Source organism: Lissotriton helveticus, chromosome 7 (assembly GCF_964261635.1).
Source record: "Lissotriton helveticus chromosome 7, aLisHel1.1, whole genome shotgun sequence".
In the NCBI taxonomy this organism is placed as follows: Eukaryota; Metazoa; Chordata; class Amphibia; order Caudata; family Salamandridae; genus Lissotriton; species Lissotriton helveticus.
In genome coordinates this window covers 1,052,922,669-1,052,950,438 of record NC_136068.1, presented here as the reverse complement: position 1 = coordinate 1,052,950,438, position 27,770 = coordinate 1,052,922,669, and the positions used below count along the sequence as shown (strand labels likewise).

At 45.4% G+C, this 27,770-nt stretch overlaps 1 protein-coding gene and 3 long non-coding RNA genes across 7 annotated transcripts in view; 2 read left to right on the top strand and 2 right to left on the bottom strand.

The window, feature by feature from the left end:
- Nucleotides 1-27,770, top strand: part of DNAH17 (dynein axonemal heavy chain 17) — a 12,633,448-nt gene that overhangs the window by 7,936,994 nt on the left and 4,668,684 nt on the right. The gene's annotated exons all lie outside the window — the stretch shown is intronic.
- Nucleotides 1,416-3,395, bottom strand: LOC144767219 (uncharacterized). The gene is made up of 6 exons (XR_013598102.1): nt 3,323-3,395; nt 3,058-3,195; nt 2,840-2,912; nt 2,502-2,590; nt 2,020-2,086; nt 1,416-1,661 (listed from the first exon to the last, which is right to left on the bottom strand). It is a non-coding gene; the product is annotated as an uncharacterized LOC144767219 (long non-coding RNA).
- LOC144767218 (uncharacterized) lies at nt 7,864-9,496 on the bottom strand. Its single transcript, XR_013598101.1, has 5 exons — nt 9,459-9,496; nt 9,194-9,331; nt 8,976-9,048; nt 8,638-8,726; nt 7,864-8,226 (listed from the first exon to the last, which is right to left on the bottom strand). It is a non-coding gene; the product is annotated as an uncharacterized LOC144767218 (long non-coding RNA).
- Nucleotides 13,235-14,888, top strand: LOC144767217 (uncharacterized). The gene is made up of 5 exons (XR_013598100.1): nt 13,235-13,307; nt 13,435-13,572; nt 13,718-13,790; nt 14,040-14,128; nt 14,533-14,888. It is a non-coding gene; the product is annotated as an uncharacterized LOC144767217 (long non-coding RNA).

Below are 27,770 nucleotides of genomic sequence, written 5' to 3'. Positions count from 1 at the left end.
AATTAAAATTTCAGCATTTATATATTTCATCTTATTCACAGTTTTGCCCATGAAGGTCAATATCATAATAAATGCAACATCAATATTTCTCATCCAATAAATCTGGTCTTATGAAGTGTGCTTAAAACAGGAATTTAACGGTACTTCCAAGGATTCGATCAAACAACAGGGAACCAGGGCACTTTAAAACAAAATGAGTAAAGAAGACAAGATAGAGCAATCAAACAGTGCAAAGAAGAATATACACAGCAACCATCCATCAACACCAAAAGGTAAAACAACAGGTTCGGAACCCAACCCTTCAAACACACAGCGGCCTCTGTTTCTTGCTAGTTCTTCCTCAAGTTGCAAGATATTAAGCAACTTTAATGCCGATGGTACACATGCTAGTTACAATACCTACCTCACAATCTTAATTAATCAAGTTCAGTAGGATCACAGTAAATAATTCAGGACCGGACATGGGATTCCTTGGAAGGTTTAGGTGGAACCCAAGACATAGGTCAAGGGCGACGACCGCCGGCTTACAGCCCTAGGGGGAGAGAGGAGAGGCTCCAAGTAATATCAAATATCTACCCGATAAGGGCCTCTAAGTTCCCCTACAGCTTAAGGCGTATACCCCGCATTGTAAGAAATACTTACCGTAAGCGCCGGGCAGTGGGAGCAGTTTTTATATGAAACGAATGCCCCAACAATCGGCGAGTGCTCTAAGAAGCGTAGTACAGTTCACCTTAATTCCTGGTCAGGGTTCAGGGGAACTTTAATTTTCAGACTCTGTGAAGATAAGAAAACACATAAAGGTACGGTCTTTAGAAAGCACACCGTCTATGGGCGGATTATCCCCTCTACCCCTAAGAATTAGGGGAGACAGGCGCGATATAACAAGGGGCAGGGGGGGCTGAAACAACATGGGATTTAACTATTCAGAGCATCATCTAACCGTACGGCCCAGAGCTAAGCCAATTAGGCAGCGCACAAATCAGATGTCGAGACGGCCAAACAGACGTTAGGATCAAAAGCACTCTACAGTCACTGAACACACAGAGTAGTAGTGATTTAAAATTGAAAAGCCTGTGAGCGTGAACAAAAATCAGTAACGCAAGATTCTAGTTACCTCGGTCGTTTTTATTGGGCAGATATAGAGATTCAGCTGCTCAGATCAGCACAAAGTACCACATCCGGTTAAAGCTGTCAACAGAAAAAGACAAGACACAGGCCAATAGAAGGTGAATTAAGCGTGACATGATTTTTTAGAGACGTCGAGAATAACAAGGACCCCCTGGGTAATACTCTATTAGACTCCTAGGGCAGGGTAAACAACCTGTGTGCAAAATTGCCTAGGCAGTCAAGGAATTACAAATAAACTAAACAAGTGGGAAACCAAATCAAGGACAATTGAAAAAGTATATGGGTAATAAAAAACTCACTATGTTTTAATAAAAACACAATTACAATTCATTGATCAACACATACAATGTACAATAAAGATTAAATTAAAACAACTGAATACTGAAAAATCACAGAAGGAATGTTGCATTAAAAACAATGACCCTATTGGTTTATGACAAGAACACCAATCAAGGGGTGCCTATAATCAATAATACAGTACTCGACGCGCGTTTCGGCGACTGAACGCCTTCCTCAGGAGCCACAAATACAATCTGAAATGATAATACAAACACATTACATAAGAAAAAACGGTATTTTATACATTTTAAGGAGTGGCAATAAAAACATGCATACATCGTTCTATATTACACTTTAACTTAAAAATGACATTCTATCTATACAAGGGAAACAATTGTCACCAAGAGAAAAGGTTTCCCGAACCACTTTGTTTACTTTATGTTCACTGATTTGTACATATAATCTGATATTACAAGAGTACACCACACAATTAATTTCTAAACTTGTTAGGATACACTATGAAAACAAAGGCCATGAAAACATACATTTCGCTCTCGCATGTTTAGTAGATTCATGCAGTCAGGTACGATGATAATACTTAGAACAACTTACTTAACATAGACCAGGGATTTGCTCGGTCAATGCTCAAAGGTTTGTATATATTTAGACCAATTTTCATCTAAAACAGGAAGGAAAGGGAAGCGGGAAGAGACGGTGTTTAAAAGAATTACCAATTTCAATCTTTATGAAAAAATAAAAATTATATAAAAAATGAATAAAGAAAAGGGAGGGGGGATACACACTTGTTACGAGATTTGGGCACAATAGTGGCATTGGTGCAAACAGCCAAGAGCATTTATTGGATTATAATAGCGTATTTCTTATTTCTCAGGGGTGCTTAAACAATTAGTTGCTTCCTCATTCCGTTGGAAAATGGTGCGCACATACATAATTAAATGTGGCCTGCTTCATCTAAAAAACTATATCTTTTATGCCAGTTGTTCTACAGTGGTATCACGATTTACGGGCCACAAGAATGGGTGGGGGGGGGGGGGGGGAGGACGTTTACAAGAAAATATATATAGGCATAATACCTGCAGAGTGATGTCTCTGGAAATAGATGCAACTAATCTGGTTCCGACGATAGGAGATGTTCACAACGTTTTATACAAGTGATTAAAATCTGTAAACAGATATGCATCCGATGGTCAGAATTTATCACAAAAATTCGGTGTAGATCGTTGTTTGATTAATGGGCTCGCTCAATTTAAGAAAAAAGGGCGGGCTATCATGCATTATATTTAAGGTGCAGGAGGAGAATTGATACACGAAATCGACCAAAAGTTTCCATGCAATGTAATGCTGCATAGAACGCTAGTTTTAAAGCTGTCAGGCAGTTCCACTTAATGAGACTACGCGTCTGGAAACTTACCCGTTTTTAAGAATATATGTGAAATAACGGACGTGCAGTTTGGCTTGACGGTTTCAATTCTTAGAGGTCACACCTGCAATATATAGAAAATGTGTACAGACTGTCAGCAAACGTGTGCTGCACTTTGAAAGTATACCGACCAAAACCAACAGAGCTAATACAGCCTGCTAGGGGCATTAATGATAATGCAAGACGTAATACAAAGACACATGGCTCACCTGGAGATAGCTGAAAAAGTGCCTAAATACTTGGGATGCTGTGAGGCATTTTTAAAGCGGCTATATAAATCTCCGTGCTGGTGCTCTTAGCCGAAAATCCGCTATGAATGGAATTTAAAATATCCGGGGCGGTCGGGCCTGTAGGGTACAGATGAAATCTCATTATATGCCTCTGTGATAGTGTAACACTATCATGTGAAAAAAGGCTAAACAGGGGATCTCTCCCATAGTGATGGCGGAAAAACAGAGAGAATGCGACTCTTACCTTCCGTGAAGTGTGATGTACCCGGTGTTGGCGCACTCGGACGCGCTGAAAGAACGGCTGGTCAGGATGTAGAATGATAATCAACGGACCTCTAGGTAGCGGTCTATTTAAATAAATGGCCCAATCTAATAGGTTCTCCTATTGGGTCATGCTTGACGAACTACAAACGACGACGGGCATAGAAATAGGACTCCGTTCGCCTCACATTTGTAAACTACAGCGCAATCATGTAAACGCAGGAAGCCCTATACTTAGCGCTTTCTGATCAAAAAGAGAACCCACATCGTCTCGGGTCTCAAAAATTCTTATGCCGCATGTAATGGTGATAGAGTCAATGTGTACAATAATATTCCACGGGTCCCTGCTACGAACAGGGCTCCATGGACGGAACGCTGGCTTCACAATGGGCAACCAATAGAAATGGACAAAAGATTCAAGGTATCGCTGTCAAGGATAGACAGAGAGAATAGGGTGATAACCATACTGGTTAGTTTTACCAAATGTGTCAAAAACGATCAATTTGTAAATAGCTTTCTTGAAAATTAAATAACATGATTGCACAATATTTTAATATCCCGATCAGTCATTCACTATATTAATATACTAACCGCGTGAACTTGAGGGACTCTATATTGCAATATTCTCAAGAGTCAAAGTGCCAGAATCTGACCCTAATCTTGCCAATTGGGTGCTGTGGCCAATAGTTTCAGTCACGACCGACATATACGTTGTCAATCATCCCTTAGTCGCAGCACTGGTATAAAATTAATGACCTCGCATTCTGTCTGAGTCAGACAATTGCATTTTCCCAAGGGATTTCGGAATTCAATCCCTTTTTAAAAGTCCCCAACGAAAATATCCAGAAGACTTCCCGCTTCTTACGTGCTGCATTGCCACCTGAATTTTCTGCTAGTCTAATTTTTTCGATGATGCACCACTTAAAGTCATCCGGGGTATGATTTTTTTCTTCAAAATGCTTGACTAGTGGCGCTGTAGTTTTGTGCGTTCGAATCGCTGAACGATGTTCCGTCAATCTTACCTGGATTGGTCTGGACGTTTCGCCAACGTAGCCAAGTTGGCAGGGGCAGATGATGAAATAAATACAATTGGCTGTCTTGCAGTTCCACATATCCGTGGCTTTGAAATGACATCCATTGTGCTCAAAAGAGTCTCCCTGTAAAATACTAGAACAAGATTTACAAGAAGAGCATTTGACCGTGCCTCTCACTGGGAAATTGTTTGCAATAGACCTTTGCACAAATTCAGAGGTAGAAACATTAGATGTAAACCGCGAGTGTACAATCAAATCCTTTAAGTTTTTATTGCGTTTGTATGCAAACAATGGTTTTTCAAATTTCACCTGTGAAGTAGGGTTAGAATTCAGGATATGCCAGTTTTTGTTTACAATATGTTTAACTGTATTGTCTAGTGTAGAGTGTTTGGTAACACAGACTAGTTGATTCTTGGGTTTAGGGACTTTTTGTCGGAGAAGGGCATCCCGATCATAGAATCTAGCTCGTTTGAAAGAGTCTCGCACTAATCTGTGCGGATATCCTCTGTTTAGAAACTTTTGGCGCATGATGTTTGCTTGGGTGTCAAAATCAGCAAGGTTGGTACAATTCCTTCTGACACGAAGGAACTGTGAAAACGGTATACCATCACGTTGACTCCGGGGGTGAAAACTCTTAAAATGCAAAAGAGTATTCCTGGCCGTAGGCTTTGTAAATAAGTCAACTATCAATTTGTTGTTTTGATGCTTGATTATTAAATCTAAGAATTCTACCTGATGTCTATTCGACTGGGCTGTGAATTTCAAGTTGACATCGGTGAGGTTGATCCACTGTAGGAATTCTTCTAAGGAATCTTCCCCATTGGTCCAGATAAAAAAGATGTCGTCAATATATCTGGACCAATGGGAAATGGATTCAAAGAAGGGGGCTACCTCATTGTATATGAATTTAGATTCGAATTCAGCCATATAGATATTGGCAATTGATGGTGCTACCGAGGCGCCCATGCTGACGCCTCTAATTTGTCTATATAGAGTGGTGCCAAATTCAAAAATATTCTCAGTGAGGACAATGTGTAAAAGGTCCAATAAAAGTTGTTTAGGACATTCAACATTGAACTGGTCGATGAACCAACTTGTTGCTGACAGTGCTTCCTTCTGTGGTATGTTACTATACAGTGCTCGGATATCCATGGTAACCAAGATATCATGTTGGGGGTTAAAAGCTAGATTCTCTACCTTGGATATCATAGCCCCTGTATCCTTGATGTAAGATACAAGCTTGGGTATATATGGGCAAAGAAAGGAATCTATATACTTCGAAAGTGGTTCAGTATTCGTGCCTATGGTGGAGACAATAGGTCTATATGGCGGATCAGTTAAGTGCTTATGGATTTTGGGCATGCCATAGATGCAAGCGATCTTTCCTTGGTGTGAGTTAAGGAACTCATACTCTTTTTGCTGTATGTCTCCGGTGTGCAATGCATCTTTTGTAATGTCCAAAATTCGCTTAGATATAAGTCTAGTGGGGTTTGATCTAATCTTTACGTAAGTAGTGGTATCTCCTAACATGATGTTCATATTGGACTCATACGTGGTCGAGTCTAGCAGAACAATCCCACCACCCTTATCGCAACTTTTAATTGTCAAATTATTATTGGATCTTAGATTTTTGAGTGAGCAGGATTCCTCCTTACTGAGATTATAGATTGGTTTCGGTATAAAACGGAGTGCCCTTTCTAGTTGCTGCAATACTACTAATTCGAAAGTGGCAACCTCTGGGCCCAGTTGATCTAAAGAAGGATAGAAGGTGGATGGTAATGACAAACGTTTGATAAAATTCTGATCAGTTGTTGTGTCAAGTGGATCAGTATTCGCAGTAAAGAACTTCTTAAGTCTAATCCTTCTGAAAAAGGAAATAATGTCTGTTTGTAATTCAAAGGTGTTTACAAAAGCATGGGGGACGTAGGACAGGCCTTTTGAGAGTAAAGATTTTAGTTGGGGGTTAAGTTCGTTGGATGAGAGGTTGAAAATTGGAATCACATCCCTTGTCCCCAGTATTGACGATTCCGTGTCTCGCGAATGAACTGGGGTGTTTGTTGATGTTGTTGGTGTGGTGATTGATGCTGGTGGTGTGATTGTTGGAATTGTCCTCTGTTCTGTCCCTGAAAGTGTACTCGCTGTCGTCCCCTGCGGAGGCCCCTGTTGCCTAAAAAAGGTTTGGGCTGTGGTCCATTGTATTGATTGTAGTGTCCCTCTGGTTCATAATAGGAGCTACTACTTTCGTTCTCAGAGTCTGAGGTATCGGTGAAATTATTCACTCTTTTTGGGGCAGATTTCGGGTCCTCAGTATAATGATTTTGTTTATAAAAATCTGTTTTCAGATAGGGGTATGTTCCTTCTAAGGTGTAGTAGCGTTTATCTTTGATGAGTTTATCATTTTTCCGCTTATCAAGGTAGGTGCTGAAGGACTCTAGTTCTTTATTTGCTTCCTCAATTTTCTTTAGGGCCTCCTCTATGTTACCTGCTGCTTTTAGTTTGGCTTCCAGTTCATCAATTTCAGTTTTGATAGCGACAGCTAACTCTTTAGCGGTCTCAATTATCAAGATCATGAGATCTCGTGAACACCTATTTGCAATATGGCTCCATTTCTCCAAGAAGGGCCTATGGTGCACAAAAAGGCCGGGGATGTTCCTAACTTTCAGACCCATGGGGATGATACCATTTCTGAGATAGGCTAACATGAACTCCCCGTGCGCTTCCATGCGTTTCAGTTTTTTCTTAAGTTCTATCAGTAGATGACTATCTCCATTGATGGAATTATTAAGATTGCTGGAACTTCCTGGGGTAACACTAGTACCCACAAGAAGAGCAAACTCTGCATCGGTAAAGCCAAAGGTCTGTAGTTGGGCCATGCTGATCTAGACAGTTATGGACTAATATACAGCTGAATGAAAAACCACAAAGGGGATGGGAGGACCTAAAGGTGAGTGTACTCTGTGTAAATGATCTAATCTGTGATGATACAGACGAGCAGCCCTACACAGACAAGCTGTGGGTAATAGACGTCGAGAATAACAAGGACCCCCTGGGTAATACTCTATTAGACTCCTAGGGCAGGGTAAACAACCTGTGTGCAAAATTGCCTAGGCAGTCAAGGAATTACAAATAAACTAAACAAGTGGGAAACCAAATCAAGGACAATTGAAAAAGTATATGGGTAATAAAAAACTCACTATGTTTTAATAAAAACACAATTACAATTCATTGATCAACACATACAATGTACAATAAAGATTAAATTAAAACAACTGAATACTGAAAAATCACAGAAGGAATGTTGCATTAAAAACAATGACCCTATTGGTTTATGACAAGAACACCAATCAAGGGGTGCCTATAATCAATAATACAGTACTCGACGCGCGTTTCGGCGACTGAACGCCTTCCTCAGGAGCCACAAATACAATCTGAAATGATAATACAAACACATTACATAAGAAAAAACGGTATTTTATACATTTTAAGGAGTGGCAATAAAAACATGCATACATCGTTCTATATTACACTTTAACTTAAAAATGACATTCTATCTATACAAGGGAAACAATTGTCACCAAGAGAAAAGGTTTCCCGAACCACTTTGTTTACTTTATGTTCACTGATTTGTACATATAATCTGATATTACAAGAGTACACCACACAATTAATTTCTAAACTTGTTAGGATACACTATGAAAACAAAGGCCATGAAAACATACATTTCGCTCTCGCATGTTTAGTAGATTCATGCAGTCAGGTACGATGATAATACTTAGAACAACTTACTTAACATAGACCAGGGATTTGCTCGGTCAATGCTCAAAGGTTTGTATATATTTAGACCAATTTTCATCTAAAACAGGAAGGAAAGGGAAGCGGGAAGAGACGGTGTTTAAAAGGATTACCAATTTCAATCTTTATGAAAAAATAAAAATTATATAAAAAATGAATAAAGAAAAGGGAGGGGGGATACACACTTGTTACGAGATTTGGGCACAATAGTGGCATTGGTGCAAACAGCCAAGAGCATTTATTGGATTATAATAGCGTATTTCTTATTTCTCAGGGGTGCTTAAACAATTAGTTGCTTCCTCATTCCGTTGGAAAATGGTGCGCACATACATAATTAAATGTGGCCTGCTTCATCTAAAAAACTATATCTTTTATGCCAGTTGTTCTACAGTGGTATCACGATTTACGGGCCACAAGAATGGGTGGGGGGGGGGGGAGGACGTTTACAAGAAAATATATATAGGCATAATACCTGCAGAGTGATGTCTCTGGAAATAGATGCAACTAATCTGGTTCCGACGATAGGAGATGTTCACAACGTTTTATACAAGTGATTAAAATCTGTAAACAGATATGCATCCGATGGTCAGAATTTATCACAAAAATTCGGTGTAGATCGTTGTTTGATTAATGGGCTCGCTCAATTTAAGAAAAAAGGGCGGGCTATCATGCATTATATTTAAGGTGCAGGAGGAGAATTGATACACGAAATCGACCAAAAGTTTCCATGCAATGTAATGCTGCATAGAACGCTAGTTTTAAAGCTGTCAGGCAGTTCCACTTAATGAGACTACGCGTCTGGAAACTTACCCGTTTTTAAGAATATATGTGAAATAACGGACGTGCAGTTTGGCTTGACGGTTTCAATTCTTAGAGGTCACACCTGCAATATATAGAAAATGTGTACAGACTGTCAGCAAACGTGTGCTGCACTTTGAAAGTATACCGACCAAAACCAACAGAGCTAATACAGCCTGCTAGGGGCATTAATGATAATGCAAGACGTAATACAAAGACACATGGCTCACCTGGAGATAGCTGAAAAAGTGCCTAAATACTTGGGATGCTGTGAGGCATTTTTAAAGCGGCTATATAAATCTCCGTGCTGGTGCTCTTAGCCGAAAATCCGCTATGAATGGAATTTAAAATATCCGGGGCGGTCGGGCCTGTAGGGTACAGATGAAATCTCATTATATGCCTCTGTGATAGTGTAACACTATCATGTGAAAAAAGGCTAAACAGGGGATCTCTCCCATAGTGATGGCGGAAAAACAGAGAGAATGCGACTCTTACCTTCCGTGAAGTGTGATGTACCCGGTGTTGGCGCACTCAGACGCGCTGAAAGAACGGCTGGTCAGGATGTAGAATGATAATCAACGGACCTCTAGGTAGCGGTCTATTTAAATAAATGGCCCAATCTAATAGGTTCTCCTATTGGGTCATGCTTGACGAACTACAAACGACGACGGGCATAGAAATAGGACTCCGTTCGCCTCACATTTGTAAACTACAGCGCAATCATGTAAACGCAGGAAGCCCTATACTTAGCGCTTTCTGATCAAAAAGAGAACCCACATCGTCTCGGGTCTCAAAAATTCTTATGCCGCATGTAATGGTGATAGAGTCAATGTGTACAATAATATTCCACGGGTCCCTGCTACGAACAGGGCTCCATGGACGGAACGCTGGCTTCACAATGGGCAACCAATAGAAATGGACAAAAGATTCAAGGTATCGCTGTCAAGGATAGACAGAGAGAATAGGGTGATAACCATACTGGTTAGTTTTACCAAATGTGTCAAAAACGATCAATTTGTAAATAGCTTTCTTGAAAATTAAATAACATGATTGCACAATATTTTAATATCCCGATCAGTCATTCACTATATTAATATACTAACCGCGTGAACTTGAGGGACTCTATATTGCAATATTCTCAAGAGTCAAAGTGCCAGAATCTGACCCTAATCTTGCCAATTGGGTGCTGTGGCCAATAGTTTCAGTCACGACCGACATATACGTTGTCAATCATCCCTTAGTCGCAGCACTGGTATAAAATTAATGACCTCGCATTCTGTCTGAGTCAGACAATTGCATTTTCCCAAGGGATTTCGGAATTCAATCCCTTTTTAAAAGTCCCCAACGAAAATATCCAGAAGACTTCCCGCTTCTTACGTGCTGCATTGCCACCTGAATTTTCTGCTAGTCTAATTTTTTCGATGATGCACCACTTAAAGTCATCCGGGGTATGATTTTTTTCTTCAAAATGCTTGACTAGTGGCGCTGTAGTTTTGTGCGTTCGAATCGCTGAACGATGTTCCGTCAATCTTACCTGGATTGGTCTGGACGTTTCGCCAACGTAGCCAAGTTGGCAGGGGCAGATGATGAAATAAATACAATTGGCTGTCTTGCAGTTCCACATATCCGTGGCTTTGAAATGACATCCATTGTGCTCAAAAGAGTCTCCCTGTAAAATACTAGAACAAGATTTACAAGAAGAGCATTTGACCGTGCCTCTCACTGGGAAATTGTTTGCAATAGACCTTTGCACAAATTCAGAGGTAGAAACATTAGATGTAAACCGCGAGTGTACAATCAAATCCTTTACGTTTTTATTGCGTTTGTATGCAAACAATGGTTTTTCAAATTTCACCTGTGAAGTAGGGTTAGAATTCAGGATATGCCAGTTTTTGTTTACAATATGTTTAAATGTATTGTCTAGTGTAGAGTGTTTGGTAACACAGACTAGTTGATTCTTGGGTTTAGGGACTTTTTGTCGGAGAAGGGCATCCCGATCATAGAATCTAGCTCGTTTGAAAGAGTCTCGCACTAATCTGTGCGGATATCCTCTGTTTAGAAACTTTTGGCGCATGATGTTTGCTTGGGTGTCAAAATCAGCAAGGTTGGTACAATTCCTTCTGACACGAAGGAACTGTGAAAACGGTATACCATCACGTTGACTCCGGGGGTGAAAACTCTTAAAATGCAAAAGAGTATTCCTGGCCGTAGGCTTTGTAAATAAGTCAACTATCAATTTGTTGTTTTGATGCTTGATTATTAAATCTAAGAATTCTACCTGATGTCTATTCGACTGGGCTGTGAATTTCAAGTTGACATCGGTGAGGTTGATCCACTGTAGGAATTCTTCTAAGGAATCTTCCCCATTGGTCCAGATAAAAAAGATGTCGTCAATATATCTGGACCAATGGGAAATGGATTCAAAGAAGGGGGCTACCTCATTGTATATGAATTTAGATTCAAATTCAGCCATATAGATATTGGCAATTGATGGTGCTACCGAGGCGCCCATGCTGACGCCTCTAATTTGTCTATATAGAGTGGTGCCAAATTCAAAAATATTCTCAGTGAGGACAATGTGTAAAAGGTCCAATAAAAGTTGTTTAGGACATTCAACATTGAACTGGTCGATGAACCAACTTGTTGCTGACAGTGCTTCCTACTGTGGTATGTTACTATACAGTGCTTGGATATCCATGGTAACCAAGATATCATGTTGGGGGTTAAAAGCTAGATTCTCTACCTTGGATATCATAGCCCCTGTATCCTTGATGTAAGATACAAGCTTGGGTATATATGGGCAAAGAAAGGAATCTATATACTTCGAAAGTGGTTCAGTATTCGTGCCTATGGTGGAGACAATAGGTCTATATGGCGGATCAGTTAAGTGCTTATGGATTTTGGGCATGCCATAGATGCAAGCGATCTTTCCTTGGTGTGAGTTAAGGAACTCATACTCTTTTTGCTGTATGTCTCCGGTGTGCAATGCATCTTTTGTAATGTCCAAAATTCGCTTAGATATAAGTCTAGTGGGGTTTGATCTAATCTTTACGTAAGTAGTGGTATCTCCTAACATGATGTTCATATTGGACTCATACGTGGTCGAGTCTAGCAGAACAATCCCACCACCCTTATCGCAACTTTTAATTGTCAAATTATTATTGGATCTTAGATTTTTGAGTGAGCAGGATTCCTCCTTACTGAGATTATAGATTGGTTTCGGTATAAAACGGAGTGCCCTTTCTAGTTGCTGCAATACTACTAATTCGAAAGTGGCAACCTCTGGGCCCAGTTGATCTAAAGAAGGATAGAAGGTGGATGGTAATGACAAACGTTTGATAAAATTCTGATCAGTTGTTGTGTCAAGTGGATCAGTATTCGCAGTAAAGAACTTCTTAAGTCTAATCCTTCTGAAAAAGGAAATAATGTCTGTTTGTAATTCAAAGGTGTTTACAAAAGCATGGGGGACGTAGGACAGGCCTTTTGAGAGTAAAGATTTTAGTTGGGGGTTAAGTTCGTTGGATGAGAGGTTGAAAATTGGAATCACATCCCTTGTCCCCAGTATTGACGATTCCGTGTCTCGCGAATGAACTGGGGTGTTTGTTGATGTTGTTGGTGTGGTGATTGATGCTGGTGGTGTGATTGTTGGAATTGTCCTCTGTTCTGTCCCTGAAAGTGTACTCGCTGTCGTCCCCTGCGGAGGCCCCTGTTGCCTAAAAAAGGTTTGGGCTGTGGTCCATTGTATTGATTGTAGTGAATGACTGATCGGGATATTAAAATATTGTGCAATCATGTTATTTAATTTTCAAGAAAGCTATTTACAAATTGATCGTTTTTGACACATTTGGTAAAACTAACCAGTATGGTTATCACCCTATTCTCTCTGTCTATCCTTGACAGCGATACCTTGAATCTTTTGTCCATTTCTATTGGTTGCCCATTGTGAAGCCAGCGTTCCGTCCATGGAGCCCTGTTCGTAGCAGGGACCCGTGGAATATTATTGTACACATTGACTCTATCACCATTACATGCGGCATAAGAATTTTTGAGACCCGAGACGATGTGGGTTCTCTTTTTGATCAGAAAGCGCTAAGTATAGGGCTTCCTGCGTTTACATGATTGCGCTGTAGTTTACAAATGTGAGGCGAACGGAGTCCTATTTCTATGCCCGTCGTCGTTTGTAGTTCGTCAAGCATGACCCAATAGGAGAACCTATTAGATTGGGCCATTTATTTAAATAGACCGCTACCTAGAGGTCCGTTGATTATCATTCTACATCCTGACCAGCCGTTCTTTCAGCGCGTCCGAGTGCGCCAACACCGGGTACATCACACTTCACGGAAGGTAAGAGTCGCATTCTCTCTGTTTTTCCGCCATCACTATGGGAGAGATCCCCTGTTTAGCCTTTTTTCACATGATAGTGTTACACTATCACAGAGGCATATAATGAGATTTCATCTGTACCCTACAGGCCCGACCGCCCCGGATATTTTAAATTCCATTCATAGCGGATTTTCGGCTAAGAGCACCAGCACGGAGATTTATATAGCCGCTTTAAAAATGCCTCACAGCATCCCAAGTATTTAGGCACTTTTTCAGCTATCTCCAGGTGAGCCATGTGTCTTTGTATTACGTCTTGCATTATCATTAATGCCCCTAGCAGGCTGTATTAGCTCTGTTGGTTTTGGTCGGTATACTTTCAAAGTGCAGCACACGTTTGCTGACAGTCTGTACACATTTTCTATATATTGCAGGTGTGACCTCTAAGAATTGAAACCGTCAAGCCAAACTGCACGTCCGTTATTTCACATATATTCTTAAAAACGGGTAAGTTTCCAGACGCGTAGTCTCATTAAGTGGAACTGCCTGACAGCTTTAAAACTAGCGTTCTATGCAGCATTACATTGCATGGAAACTTTTGGTCGATTTCGTGTATCAATTCTCCTCCTGCACCTTAAATATAATGCATGATAGCCCGCCCTTTTTTCTTAAATTGAGCGAGCCCATTAATCAAACAACGATCTACACCGAATTTTTGTGATAAATTCTGACCATCGGATGCATATCTGTTTACAGATTTTAATCACTTGTATAAAACGTTGTGAACATCTCCTATCGTCGGAACCAGATTAGTTGCATCTATTTCCAGAGACATCACTCTGCAGGTATTATGCCTATATATATTTTCTTGTAAACGTCCCCCCCCACCCATTCTTGTGGCCCGTAAATCGTGATACCGCTGTAGAACAACTGGCATAAAAGATATAGTTTTTTAGATGAAGCAGGCCACATTTAATTATGTATGTGCGCACCATTTTCCAACGGAATGAGGAAGCAACTAATTGTTTAAGCACCCCTGAGAAATAAGAAATACGCTATTATAATCCAATAAATGCTCTTGGCTGTTTGCACCAATGCCACTATTGTGCCCAAATCTCGTAACAAGTGTGTATCCCCCCTCCCTTTTCTTTATTCATTTTTTATATAATTTTTATTTTTTCATAAAGATTGAAATTGGTAATTCTTTTAAACACCGTCTCTTCCCGCTTCCCTTTCCTTCCTGTTTTAGATGAAAATTGGTCTAAATATATACAAACCTTTGAGCATTGACCGAGCAAATCCCTGGTCTATGTTAAGTAAGTTGTTCTAAGTATTATCATCGTACCTGACTGCATGAATCTACTAAACATGCGAGAGCGAAATGTATGTTTTCATGGCCTTTGTTTTCATAGTGTATCCTAACAAGTTTAGAAATTAATTGTGTGGTGTACTCTTGTAATATCAGATTATATGTACAAATCAGTGAACATAAAGTAAACAAAGTGGTTCGGGAAACCTTTTCTCTTGGTGACAATTGTTTCCCTTGTATAGATAGAATGTCATTTTTAAGTTAAAGTGTAATATAGAACGATGTATGCATGTTTTTATTGCCACTCCTTAAAATGTATAAAATACCGTTTTTTCTTATGTAATGTGTTTGTATTATCATTTCAGATTGTATTTGTGGCTCCTGAGGAAGGCGTTCAGTCGCCGAAACGCGCGTCGAGTACTGTATTATTGATTATAGGCACCCCTTGATTGGTGTTCTTGTCATAAACCAATAGGGTCATTGTTTTTAATGCAACATTCCTTCTGTGATTTTTCAGTATTCAGTTGTTTTAATTTAATCTTTATTGTACATTGTATGTGTTGATCAATGAATTGTAATTGTGTTTTTATTAAAACATAGTGAGTTTTTTATTACCCATATACTTTTTCAATTGTCCTTGATTTGGTTTCCCACTTGTTTAGTTTATTTGTAATTCCTTGACTGCCTAGGCAATTTTGCACACAAGATGATTTTTTAGAGAGCCAGAATAGTAAGCTCAGTGTTAGAGTACACGTCGGCCTTTAAAAATGTAAAAGGGGGGGCACGACTACAAGAACTGATAATTGGATCAGTATAATCACATTGAACAGAATGGCTGATGTCGCGAGCGAGATTAACATACGAGTGCTCACTAGCGGCTTGTACTCGGCCGACGCCAAGGCGGATGGAAAAAGGCTGGGCTCGAGTATACAGGAAACAAGTGTAGTCAGGAAACCGAAACCTACCGTGGGGCGGGACTTCCGTCTTCGGAAGCCCGAGCACGCGCCCACATAGTGCCTGAGAGCAGGTCTCCCATGCCCGAGGGAGAGCCCCGCGGAGGCTGCAGAAGTCCAGAATGGCAGTAAGTGGGGCTTAGTTGTAGGGGGGAGGGGGGTGCGCTTGTGTGTGTGTGTATGTGTGCGGAGGCGGCGGGGGGCGGGGGTCTCTGTATGTGTGTGTGCGTGCGTGTGTGTAGGTGCGCTGGTGTGTGTGTGTGTGTGTGGCGGGGGTCTCTGTGTGTGTGTGTGCGTGCGTGTGTGTAGGTGCGCTAGTGTGTGTGTGTGCGGCAGCGGGGGGGTCTCTGTATGTGTGTGTACCTGTCTGTTTGAACAGCCTGCCGGAATCGGAGCGCGTGTTCACGCGCGCGACTCGATCCGATTGCGGCAGGCTGCATGCGCGTGCCAGTCTCTTGTCCAAGTCCTTTTACTCCTTGAAAGCTGACACAATCGCAATAGGCTCGCTTTGCGACCAGGGGCTTCGCCCCTGCAATCGCAGCGAGACCTAAAAAACTGTACATCTGCAATATATAAAAGAATATACCGTACAAAAATGGCACTTATCTCTTTCCGTACTATGGCTAACAAGTTATTACATTCCGCTTCCTCAATATGCTCTTTACAAGACCTGTCATAAATACAGTGCAATATTCATTATCCAATTGTTGCAGAGATAAATAAGCTGGGCGGTATTGCCACCATGCGCCCTGCTTCAGGTATTGCTTAATCCACCTTACACGTTCTTGAATGTAGTACTTAATAATACCACGTGGATTGTCGTTTGCTGGGAGACATTGTCACAAGGGCAGAGTACCAGATCCCTCGACCAGTCATTTTTATTTGGGAAAGTCACTAGACAATGGACTTATTCAAATCTAAACCTTGTTAAGATGTATCTATCAAAACCCCCCAGGCAATAACACAATTAGGGTTGAATCCTATAGCAGGCCAGGGTCATCTGATGTAGGATGACAGAGTTTTTATTTATTTCCCCAGTTAATCTTACCAGTTCAAAGCGACTCATGCATAATTGTTTCAATGCCTTTCTGGATATTGCACATATCGCCTCAGGATTATCATAATACTTCGGTCTATTTAGATCATTAAACAGCTTTCTAACGTAAGTAGGCCATGGAATGTGTCTTGCCTGATCCAAGACCATTACATCCCTAATAATTTCTCTATTTAATCCCAATGTAGGTGGAGACCAGAACCTATGCCATAATAAAATTGGTTGCAATTTAATGAGATCTGTAATGAACTCAATGCCCAGTTCTGCATGGCAATTAAAAACAGATGTACTCTGTGGGACCGCAAGAATATATCTCAAAAAAATAATTTCAACAATTTGAATCAACGCCACATTACAAAAGCCCCAGATACCCGCTCGTTAGACCTTCTTCGGGATATGGATCGTTGCCGGTGGACCTTGCGACCTCCCCGGCGTCGGACCATCAGGAGTCTCCTCCGGCGCCGTCCTCGGGCGGCGCCGTCTCCGATCCCTCCTTCGTTCCTGTTCCGATGTCGGGACGGCCCCGATGGGCGCCGCTCCAGACGTCGTTTGGAAAGTTTCACTTCTATGAACAGGCCCCATTGATTGAAAACCCTGAGTATCAGGAGATGGGTGATGAAGGGGATTGGGAGGGGTCTGAGGACCCTCTGACCCGAGAGTGTCAGTCTCATGAGGACTGGGCAGGAGACCTTGGGGAGGCCAGTGGCCTGGACACCTCTCCAGACACTGGTTTTGTCTCCCCTCTTACCGTGTCTTCGGAGGAGGGGGCAACCTACAGTGTGGTGTTGATGAGGGCTGCCAAGGCCTTGGGCTTTGAGCTCCCTGTCGCGGCCGTGAGGACTAATCTCCTCACTGAGGTCCTTAAACCGCAGTCAAGCTCGGCCGAGCCTCTGCTGCCCTTTAATGAGGCCTTGACCGACGTTCTTCTGGGCACTTGGTCCAAGCCCGCTACGGGTTCGCCCGTAGATAGGAACGTGGCCCAGCCCCGGGCGACCCATGTTTCCTGTCCACCCACCCCACCCCCGAGAGCCTGGTCATCCAGGCCTCCAATTCCCAGACCGCGTTCCCGTCGGCTCCGCCGGACAGGGAATCCAAGAGGTATGAGCAGTATGGGATGGTCAGATCACCATCTCATAATGTTTGATATTCACACCCTGGGCAATATAGGTCCAGTAAATACACAGGTTAGAACTTTTATCAGCCGCGAATGGAAAGGATTACTAAAGAGGAAAGGAGAAAAAGAGACTGACCTCTTTCAGATGCAGACCCTCTTTAAACCAGAGAATGACATTGCCGCGAATTATCGCTTACTCTGTGACCATGTAACCAAGAAACTTAATTACATAGCTCCGCTGAAAGTAATCAGGAAAAGAGGCAGCCCCTCCGCGCCCTGGTACACAGAAACATTGAAAGATCTGAAAAATGTTTGTAAAAGGGCAGAAACACAATGGAGAAGAGGCTACGAAGAACAGAATAGACTACTCTGGAGGCTGACAATAACCCGATATAAGAAAGAGATTGCCACAGCCAAAGCAGAATACTTTGCTGCTATTATCCTAAAAAGCTCTAACAAATCACGTGATATCTTTAAAATTGTAAAAGATCTGTCCCACCCTGCTTGCACCAACAGCAATATCAAACCGTCACAGGAATTATGTGATGGTTTGGCCTCCTTCTTTCAGGAAAAAATTTCCAAACTTATAGAAAGCATGGAGGATGCCCTCCCCTCCATAGTGCAGCACCAAAGAAGCATGGAGAATGGAAAGAAGAATGAAGAAATGGATGAACACCTAATACCAGGGGCTATCCTGGATAAATTTGATACCCCCGCAGAACAAGAGTTCGTGCAATTAGCCCTCAATGTAACATCTGGATCCCCATTGGATCCTCTACCCCATAAAATAGTAAAAGAATTTGGGGCTGAATTCTTTCCTGTACTCCGCCAGCTATGTGTCCAATCCCTCGGCACAGGCATTGTGACGAGAGAGTGGAAACAGGCAGTTGTCACACCCCTGCTAAAGAAATCTAATCTGGACCCCAATTGCCATAAGAACTACCGACCTATTTCACTCCTGCCATACCCAGTTTAGATCATGGAACGGCTGGTCAGTAGATCTTTGTCCCTCTTCCTGGAAACAAATAACATCCTTGAAGAAGAGCAATTTGGGTTCAGACCAGCCCATGGAACCGAGTCAGCATTACAGATGGTCCTGGATGACCTAAGAATGAGGGCGGACAGGGGAGAGTCAGCAATTCTGATTCTGCTTGACCTGTCCGCCGCATTCGACACGGTGAGCCACAACATCCTGCTGACTAGGTTGAAAACCTTTGGAGTAGAGGGTACGGCACTTGATTGGCTCCGCTCTTACCTGTCAGATAGATGGCAGGCAGTGGCATTGCCCCCGTATCAGTCTGAGTTCGCTATGGTCCCACATGGGGTCCCTCAGGGGTCTGCGATCAGCCCGATCCTTTTTAACGTCTATATGCAGCCCCTGATGGCCATCATCAAGGCTCACGGCATTAGCGTGATCAACTATGCGGATGACACGCAGCTGATGATTTCCCTTGATGGTGCCCATGCAGAATCTCTTGACATCTTCCACACATGCATAATGAAAATGGCAACCTGGCTAAAAAGAAATTCACTACAGTTTAACAGCAGCAAAACTGAGATAATGCAATGCAAAGTGGGAAGAATAGCCAGAAACCTGCCTGTTGGCTTTTGGCCTCTAGACTCATGTGAGCCATTGGCACCGGTGAAAACGGTGCGGAATTTGGGGGTCAGTCTCAATGACAACTTGAGTCTGGAAACCAACGTCAACAGACAGGTGAGCAGCTGCTTCGCCTTAATGCGGGGCCTTCGAAAGCTGCTGCCCTTACTTCCAGCACACACCAGAGCAACCGTGGTCAGAAGTACCATCCTCAGCTGCCTGGATTACTGCAACGCTCTGTTACTAGAATCTCCTGCCTATCTGATTTCCAGACTCCAGAGCATCCAGGCGGCAGCTGCAAAGATGGTGCTTTCTCAAGGACGTCGGTCCTCCACCTCCCTTGCTCTAGCTGAGTTACACTGGCTGCCCGTTCATCAGAGGATCCGGTTCAAATCCCTGTGCACCGTCTTCAAGGCAGCACATGGTTTGGGTCCTAAGCCCCTTCAGGCCAAATTCAAGTGGTATGAACCCACACTGACCCTCCGTTCCTCATCCACTAATCTCCTTAGCATACCTAGGATTAGGAAAGCTACTCATGGTGGCAGAGCTTTTAGCATAGCTGCAGCTCATCTCTGGAATAGCCTTCCCTTGGCAATTAGGAAAACCAACAAACTGATGCTTTTCCGCAAAAGGATAAAGACTTGGCTTTTCCCCAAAATCACACTTCCCTAGAGCTTTTTCCACTCACTTACCCTTTGCTGTTCAGTTTCTTTAGTTGCACTTTTACAGCGCCAGGATGCCCGTAGGGTTGCAGTGCGCTTTAGAAATGACATAAATAAATAAATAAATAAATATGGTAAAAAGATCTTCTCATCCCTTAGTCTGGGACTGCTGTCTTCCAACACCGCGTGCCTCTTGGGCCGTTACACCCACTCTCTGTGGGATACGGTTGCGGAAGTGCTGCCAGAGTGTCCGTTGGAGGTACGGGCCAAACTCGGTCAAGCCCTTGTGGAGGGCCGGGATGCAGCCAAATATTGCATCCGGTGTGGGCTGGATACCACCGACTTGCTAGGTAGAGCGATGGCAACGACGGTGGCGGTCAGACGCCACGCCTGGCTGAGGTCCGCCAACTTTTCGGCAGTTGTCCAGAACACGTTGATGGACATGCCGTTTGATGGCCGTCGCCTCTTTGGCGACAAAGCAGACGATGCGCTTGAGCGCTTTAAGGACTCCAGGGCTACGGCCAAGTCCTTGGGCCTCTCAGCCCCGCGCCAGCAATCGGCTGCTTATCACTCCTTTCTTGGCCACGGAAGGGGTGTACCCACACGTGCTGCCAGCCACGCTCCGCAGGGTAATACCCAATGCGGTGACGGCCGTGGGAACCGCTGTCCTGGCGGTAGGGGTCTACGGCGAGGTCAGTCCACACCTTCCCCCGCAGCATCCGCCTCAAAACCCTCCTAGTCCGTGCTTTCAGGCCCATGTGACGCCAGTGGAGGGCAGGGTTCACCATCACCTCCTCCACTGGCACACTGTCACATCGGTCAGGTGGGTGCTGCAGATCGTCCGAAGGGGCTACTCCCTCCCCTTCGAGGCGACTCCTCCAGCCATGCCACCGCAGAACCACCGTGTATCGGGGGATCATTTGCGACTTCTGCAGGAGGAAGTTACGGCCCTCTTGGCCAAGGGGGCCATCGAGCGCGTTCCTGGGCCAGAAGTAGGGTGTGGTTGCTACTCCCACTACTTTCTGGTACCCAAGAAGGGCAAAGGGGTCCTACGCCCTATGTTGGACCTAAGGAACGTCAACGGCTTCCTCCGGAAGGAGAAGTTCAAAATGCTGACACTGGCTCAGGTCCTAGCTGCCCTGGACCCAGGAGACTGGATGGTAGCGTTGGACTTGCAGGACGCTTATTTCCACATCCCCGTCCTGCCGGCCCACCGGCGCTACCTGCGGTTCACGGTTGGCCACGAGCACTTTCAGTTTACCGTGCTCCCCTTTGGCCTTACCAGCGCCCCACGGGTGTTCACAAAGGTGATGGCGGTGGTCGCAGCTCATCTGCGCAGGTTAGGGGTTTCAGTCTTTCCCTACCTCGACGACTGGTAGTTGAAGGCGGGCTGCCTCAGACAGTCGTCAGCCACCTCCAGACTACGGCAGATCTCCTGCACCAGCTGGGGTTCTCCATCAATGTGCCAAAGTCACACCTGTGTCCCTCTCAGAAGCTTCTCTTCATCGGAGCGGTTCTCGACTCGGCGCGGTTTCGGGTTTATCCACCCGAACAGCGGGTCCGGGATATTCAGGCTCTGATTCCCATCTTTCAGCCGTTATCCCGGGTCTCGGTCAGGTTGACGCTGCGGCTTCTGGGGCTGATGGCCTCCTGCATCCTACTGGTGCATCACGCCAAGTGGCGGATGCGGGCTCTGAAGTGGGACATGAAGTTTCAGTGGGCCCAGCATCAGGGCAACCTGTCCGACCACATCCTGATCTCGAAGGGCACTGCGAGACAGCTGCAGTGGTGGCTCACGGACCGCGATTGGGTCAGCGGCAGATCCCTCTCCCTTCCCCAACCGGAGCACGTAGTTGTGACGGACGCGTCCCTCCAGGGCTGGGGAGGCCACATGGGAGAGGCGGAGATCAGAGGCCTCTGGTCTCCGGCGGAGGCCCGGCTCCACATCAACCTGTTGGAGTTACTGGCGATTCGTCTAGCACTGAAGGCATTCCTCCCCTCTGTCCGGGGGAATGTAGTGCAGGTGTTCACGGACAACACCACCGCCATGTGGTACTGCAACAAACAGGGCGGGGTGGGGGCATGGACCCTTTGCCAGGAGGCTCTTCGCCTCTGGCAGTGGCTGGAACGCCAGGGCGTGACCCTGGTGGCTCAACACCTGGCAGGTTCTCTGAACGCCAGAGCGGACGAGCTCAGCCGTCGGTGCATGATGGATCACGAGTGGCGTCTGAACTCGGACGTGGCGCAAGGCCTCTTTCAGCGATGGGGAGAGCCTTGGTTAGATCTATTCGCCACCGAAGAGAATGCGCAATGTCATCAGTTCTGCGTGTTGGAATTTCCAAGGCGGCACTCGCTCGGAGACGCTTTTCGTCGCGAGTGGAATTGCGGTCTACTGTACACCTTTCCGCCTATACCACTTCTGCCCAGAGTGCTGAAGAAGATCAAACACGACCGGGCCCAAGTCGTCCTTGTGGCTCCGGACTGGGCACGAAGGTACTGGTATCCAGAGCTACTCAGTATGTCAGTCGATCCCCCGGTTAGTCTGCCTCTTCAGGAGGACCATCTGTCGCAGCAGCAGGGGACGGTCCTCCACCTGAACCTGTCCAGTCTCCACCTCCATGCTTGGAGATTGAGCGGCGACAGTTGAGGCCATTTGACTTGCCTCCTGAAGTCTGTAATGTCATTTTGGCAGCCAGGCGTCCCTCCACAAAAACGGTATACGCCTGCAGGTGGAACAGATTTGTGGCATGGTGCACAGCAAAGGCTGTGGATCCTCTTGCTGCCCCTCTCTCTGAGGTTCTTCTCTTCCTTCTTTTTCTTGCCCAGCAGGGCTCTGCTCTGGGCACTATCAAGGGCTACCTTTCTGCCCTTTCAGCCTTTCCGAGGCTGCCTGATCAACCTTCTTTGTTCAAGTCCCCTATTGTAAATAGATTTCTAAAGGGCATCACTCACACATTCCCTCCTGTTCCGTTTGTGATGCCTCAGTGGGACTTGAACCTGGTTCTTACCTTTCTGATGTGCGCTCCCTTTGAGCCACTTCACAATTGTCCTCTTCGCCTTCTTACTTTGAAGACTGCTTTCCTGGTTGCCATCACCTCTGCCAGGAGAGTGAGTGAGCTCCAGGCCCTTTTTTGAACTCCACCTTTCCTTCCTGTCCATCCGGACAAAGTGGTGCTGCGTACTAAGCCTTCTTTCCTGCCCAAGGTTGTCACAGCCTTCCACATCGGGCAGTCCATCACCTTGCCAACCTTCTTTCCGCCACCGCATCCCTCTAAAGAGGAAGAGCGGCTCCACCGTCTGGACCCAAAACGTGCGCTCTCATTCTACTTGGATCGCACACGCCAGTTCCGGGTGGATGACCAACTCTTTGTTGGTTACGTGGGCGCTAAGAAGGGGAAAGCGGTGCACAAGAGGACCATCTCCTGGTGGATCATCTTGTGCACACAGGCATGCTACTCCTTGGCTAGAAAGGAGCCCCCTGTTGGATTACGGGCTCATTCCACCCGAGCCACGGCGACTACAACTGCCCAGGGCCGGGGTGTGCCCTTACAGGATATCTGCCAGGCAGCTACGTGGGCATCGCTGCACACGTTTGCAAGACACTACTGCCTGGACAGTCAGGTCCAGAGGGATGGCTTCTTTGGCCGTTCCGTCCTCCAGGACTTTCTGGTGTGATTATTGGTTCGCAGACCCACCACCGGGGTTGTATTGCTGGGGTATCTATTCTAAGGTAAGGAATCTAATACTAACGTGTCTCTTTCAGATGCACAAGTTACTACTTGTGTAACTATATATCTGTAAGAGACATTAGTTACTATTAGATTCCTTACCGACCCACCCATCCTCCCCGTTCTGCGAACCAATATCTAGAGTTAGGGTTACCCCCTTTCAGGGCCCTAGTTTCAATGGCACCAGTGTTGGTTTTTAACATGGCTCTGCGTTTCTGGCGCGGAAAAGCTGAGTCTAAGAACTGACGTCAGCACGCGGAGGCGGCGTCTAAGTACTCCGACGACGTCATCACGGCGCCCACGACGCCGACAACGGACGCGGAGCCGCAGACAACGCCTACCGACGCGCAAGGGTACTGCTACGCAAACATTTTCGGATCCAGTCTGACGCCTGTGGATATTCTAAGGTAAGGAATCTAATACTAACTAATGTCTCTTACAGATGTATCATTACACAAGTAGTAACTTGTGCATTTTAACAGTTGAGCAGTCTGACAAGCCGTGGCTTATGTATTTATTTATTAATTTAGTTTCTAAATAACATAAAATTGCATTTATTTAATGTACTTTTAATGAATGACTGTACAAGATCATAGCAAGATAGTATTACAATTCTAATTTAAGATTTTTCATTTTTTCAACTATTACATATAAAGGCACAGCAAACCTAGACCTACTGCTTTACCATTGCTTTTATGTAATGTTTCACAGGTTAAAAACGGAAAGCCGGTGAATGTGATATAATGCATAAGTAAGATGTTTGCTACTAGAGATGTTGTGCCATATCCTAGCAAATGAATGATCGATGCACTCCCAGTGATATCTGATGCTTGTATAATCCAATTTCACTGCCACGCACCGTGCACTTTTAGCCTCTCTGCTGTACACAGGGCAGTTAGGACCAGTGGGACGCTCATAACCGCAGTGGCTCACAGAGTGATTGCTTCTGTGAAAGACATTGGCTGCTCATGGGTGAAACACTTTGAGTGACTTTAAATGTAAAGGTCACTAGACACCATAGGTATGCTCAATGGGGACACGTACTGTAAGTGGTCCGCTTAAGGCCAGCTTGGTTATCGTTTCTTGCATGCAGCCATCACCACTCCGCCTGATCAATCAATCACCACATATCTGGGGGCGTGGCTTGACCGTGCAGCGGAATGGCCGCTTGCTAACGCGGCTCCGCTGGTTGAGCGCATTTATTTGCCATTATTCGACGCCCACGCACTATATACTGGGCGAAACACATGTTGTAATGTCCGGGGACTGAAGCTGCACACATCGGTGCCATCCCGACGTCTCTACTGAGCGGGAGTCAATCGATCCTGCAATGGGCAGCTTGAGCCCAGAGTACGGCCTGCGCGATTGGGCACCGCCTGGACCTTGCGTGGCAGATCACCCGGGCCGCGAGGCACCGACCCCTGTGGAGAAGAGCGGGGGGGCTCCCACTCTGGCCGCGCTACCTGACGACTGCCCTATAAAGAGGGACGAGACGCCTGGGGGCTACTTGACGGGCCCCAGAGGAGAGAGAGAGCAGAATCATACGGCCTGCGCCCCGGAACATGTGAGACGAGCCGGTGGTGTACGGATTGGGATACCGCGTGACAGCCGAGACCTGGTGAGCCGGCTGGCGGAGACAGCCGCGGTGGAGGGATCTGTGCACCGGGACCCTACCGCGTACACAGGGCCGGTCCTAGGCATGGGCGGTATGGGCAGCTGCCCAGGGCCTCGCGCTCAGGGGGGCCCCGCCGCCGGCCCCGCAGTAGACCACACAGAGCAGTGGGCCCACCGCCGGCCAGCCCACCATGAAATGGGCCCACTGCCGGCCGGCCCGACATTAAATTATTAGGTCAAAACGCGCTGCGCAGCTGACTGAGGCAGTTACCGTGCACGCACCCCACCACCAAGCTTAGTGACCACCTAGCTTAGTGGTGGTGGTGGTGCCGTGCCGTGCGTGTGCGCCAGGCTAGGCAGTTAAAAGATGTGGGTCCCAGGGCCGTCAATCTGGTAGCGCGCGAAAGCGCTACCAATGGCGGCCCTGGACATAATTTTGGCCAGCCCCCGCTCTGCAGTTAACACAGCACTGTGACGCACAGGCCTGGCGACGCAGCATGCAACCCGTATGCGCCGCGCGCTCCATGGCCCGGAGGAGGGTCAGGGTGGAGTCTGGGGTCGGGAGTCAGTTTGGGACGGGCCGCGACGCGTTCGTTGGTTTTGGTTGGCATAAATAAAGGTAACGCGGTCTTAAGGTAAGAAAAACGAGACCTGGCTGGCTGGTCCATCGCTGCGGCTTGTCATTCATTCGTTTTCATGATTCGTTTGGTTTTCATTTGTTTTCATCAAGCCCTGAAATCCTTGCGCTGTTAGAGCACTGACAGAGCGTCAGTTTCTAGTTCCTAAGAAAAGTACTGTGACTGGATACCGATTGTGCTCTTAGAAGTAATAAATAAATAATGACACTTTACGCCTCAGAATATACAGTGAGGCGACTGTAATCAAGACAGCAAAGTAATCTATGTATAGAAAACACAACAAGAACGTGAGCGGCTATTTAAAAAGTCAAAACTTAGATTTTAGGTAAGGGAGTTCATAATGACATGGGTCGTTCCAACTGCATTTCTCAAACAAGGTGTCACCCTCGCAAAATGGTTTATTTTTTTTAACTGAAAGATAAATCTCGAGGTGTACCATTTGCATGTTATCGCTTTGAAGGGACAGATGGAGGCGGCGAAGGCCGCCGAGCTGTCAGGGTCGACACGGGTGGCGCGAAGCCCTCTCCGTCTTGGAGAGGCGCGGGCATTTCATTATGCAAGAAGAGTGGACAATGCGAAAGTATGCGGCCTCAAAACCAGGCAGAGGAGGATACGGCGAACAAACTGCGAAAAGTAACGGAACACACTACGACACAGTGAAGGCCTCCTCTGAGGGGAGGGATGCGCAGATACTGTTGATAAGAATACGCTCACTTCGGTTTAGAGGAAGGTCGCAAGACTGAACCCCAAATGAGAATTCTCTGTGTGTGGTTACTCATTCACACTAAAATAGCCAAGAGGCGGTGGAAGCTGCAAATGCCGCTCTATGTAAAGGTTGTTGAGCCCCTGACGTAAGAAGTAAAAATACCTAACATTACAAAAGAAACCATATAAATATGTGCCAGAGCCTGGCCCCTGCTCTCTTAACCTTGTACTGCAAGACGTCGTGACGCCAGACATCAGTGAGAGCCATCCTTCTACTGGACATCACACTGAGGAGGTAGAAGAACTTTACTGAGGAGATGATTTAGACTGTAGTGAATTCACTGTCATGTGGAGTGGCCTCTGCCACCAGACTGATGACAGGGGCTGTAAGTCGAAATCTATGGCAATAACTAGTAGCCTTTGCATATTTTCGTCTGCAAAGGTTGGAGGGCAGTGACATTGTAAATTATTGACAAAGAAAGGAGCCCATGTTCAGCATCTGTCACCGACAGATGTAAAGGGTGAAGGTTCACCTGTTTTCCATCCCCTCTACTTTTTGTCCATGTTACTGATATCCACATTAGTTTGCTTCAGTGATAACAAATAACTAAGATCAAAAGTCCTGCGAAGTCATTTTCTGTGATGTCACTTCTTGCGACACAATATGCAATTAGAGGGGCCTCACATCTTCCGTTTCGCCCGGGGCCTCAGAAGCGCGTACAGACCTAAAAGAGGGTGCATAGTGAGAGTCACCCTGCCCACATAGAATCTGCTGGGATAGATCGGCGCTGAAGGCTGCCATTTTGTGAGCCGCTGGCGGCCGTGTGGGTCCACTAGGATCCCGTGTGCTGTTGAGAGCGGTGTGAACACGGGCGCAGGCTGCTGGCTAACAGTTGCAGATATACTGGGAAAGCACATGTTGGTACCTATCGGCGGCCATAAGGTAGGCGGCTGTGGGCCTGCAGAAAGACGGGCATTGAGCTGGCCTTGGATTGTTGCTGGATGGAAGACCCATGTTGGGACACCGAACTAAGTTCCTCTTGGTGAGTAACTGTTGGGATCAGTGCATGCCACCCTAAAAGCGAGAGGCCTGCCGCGACTGCTCCGGATGTA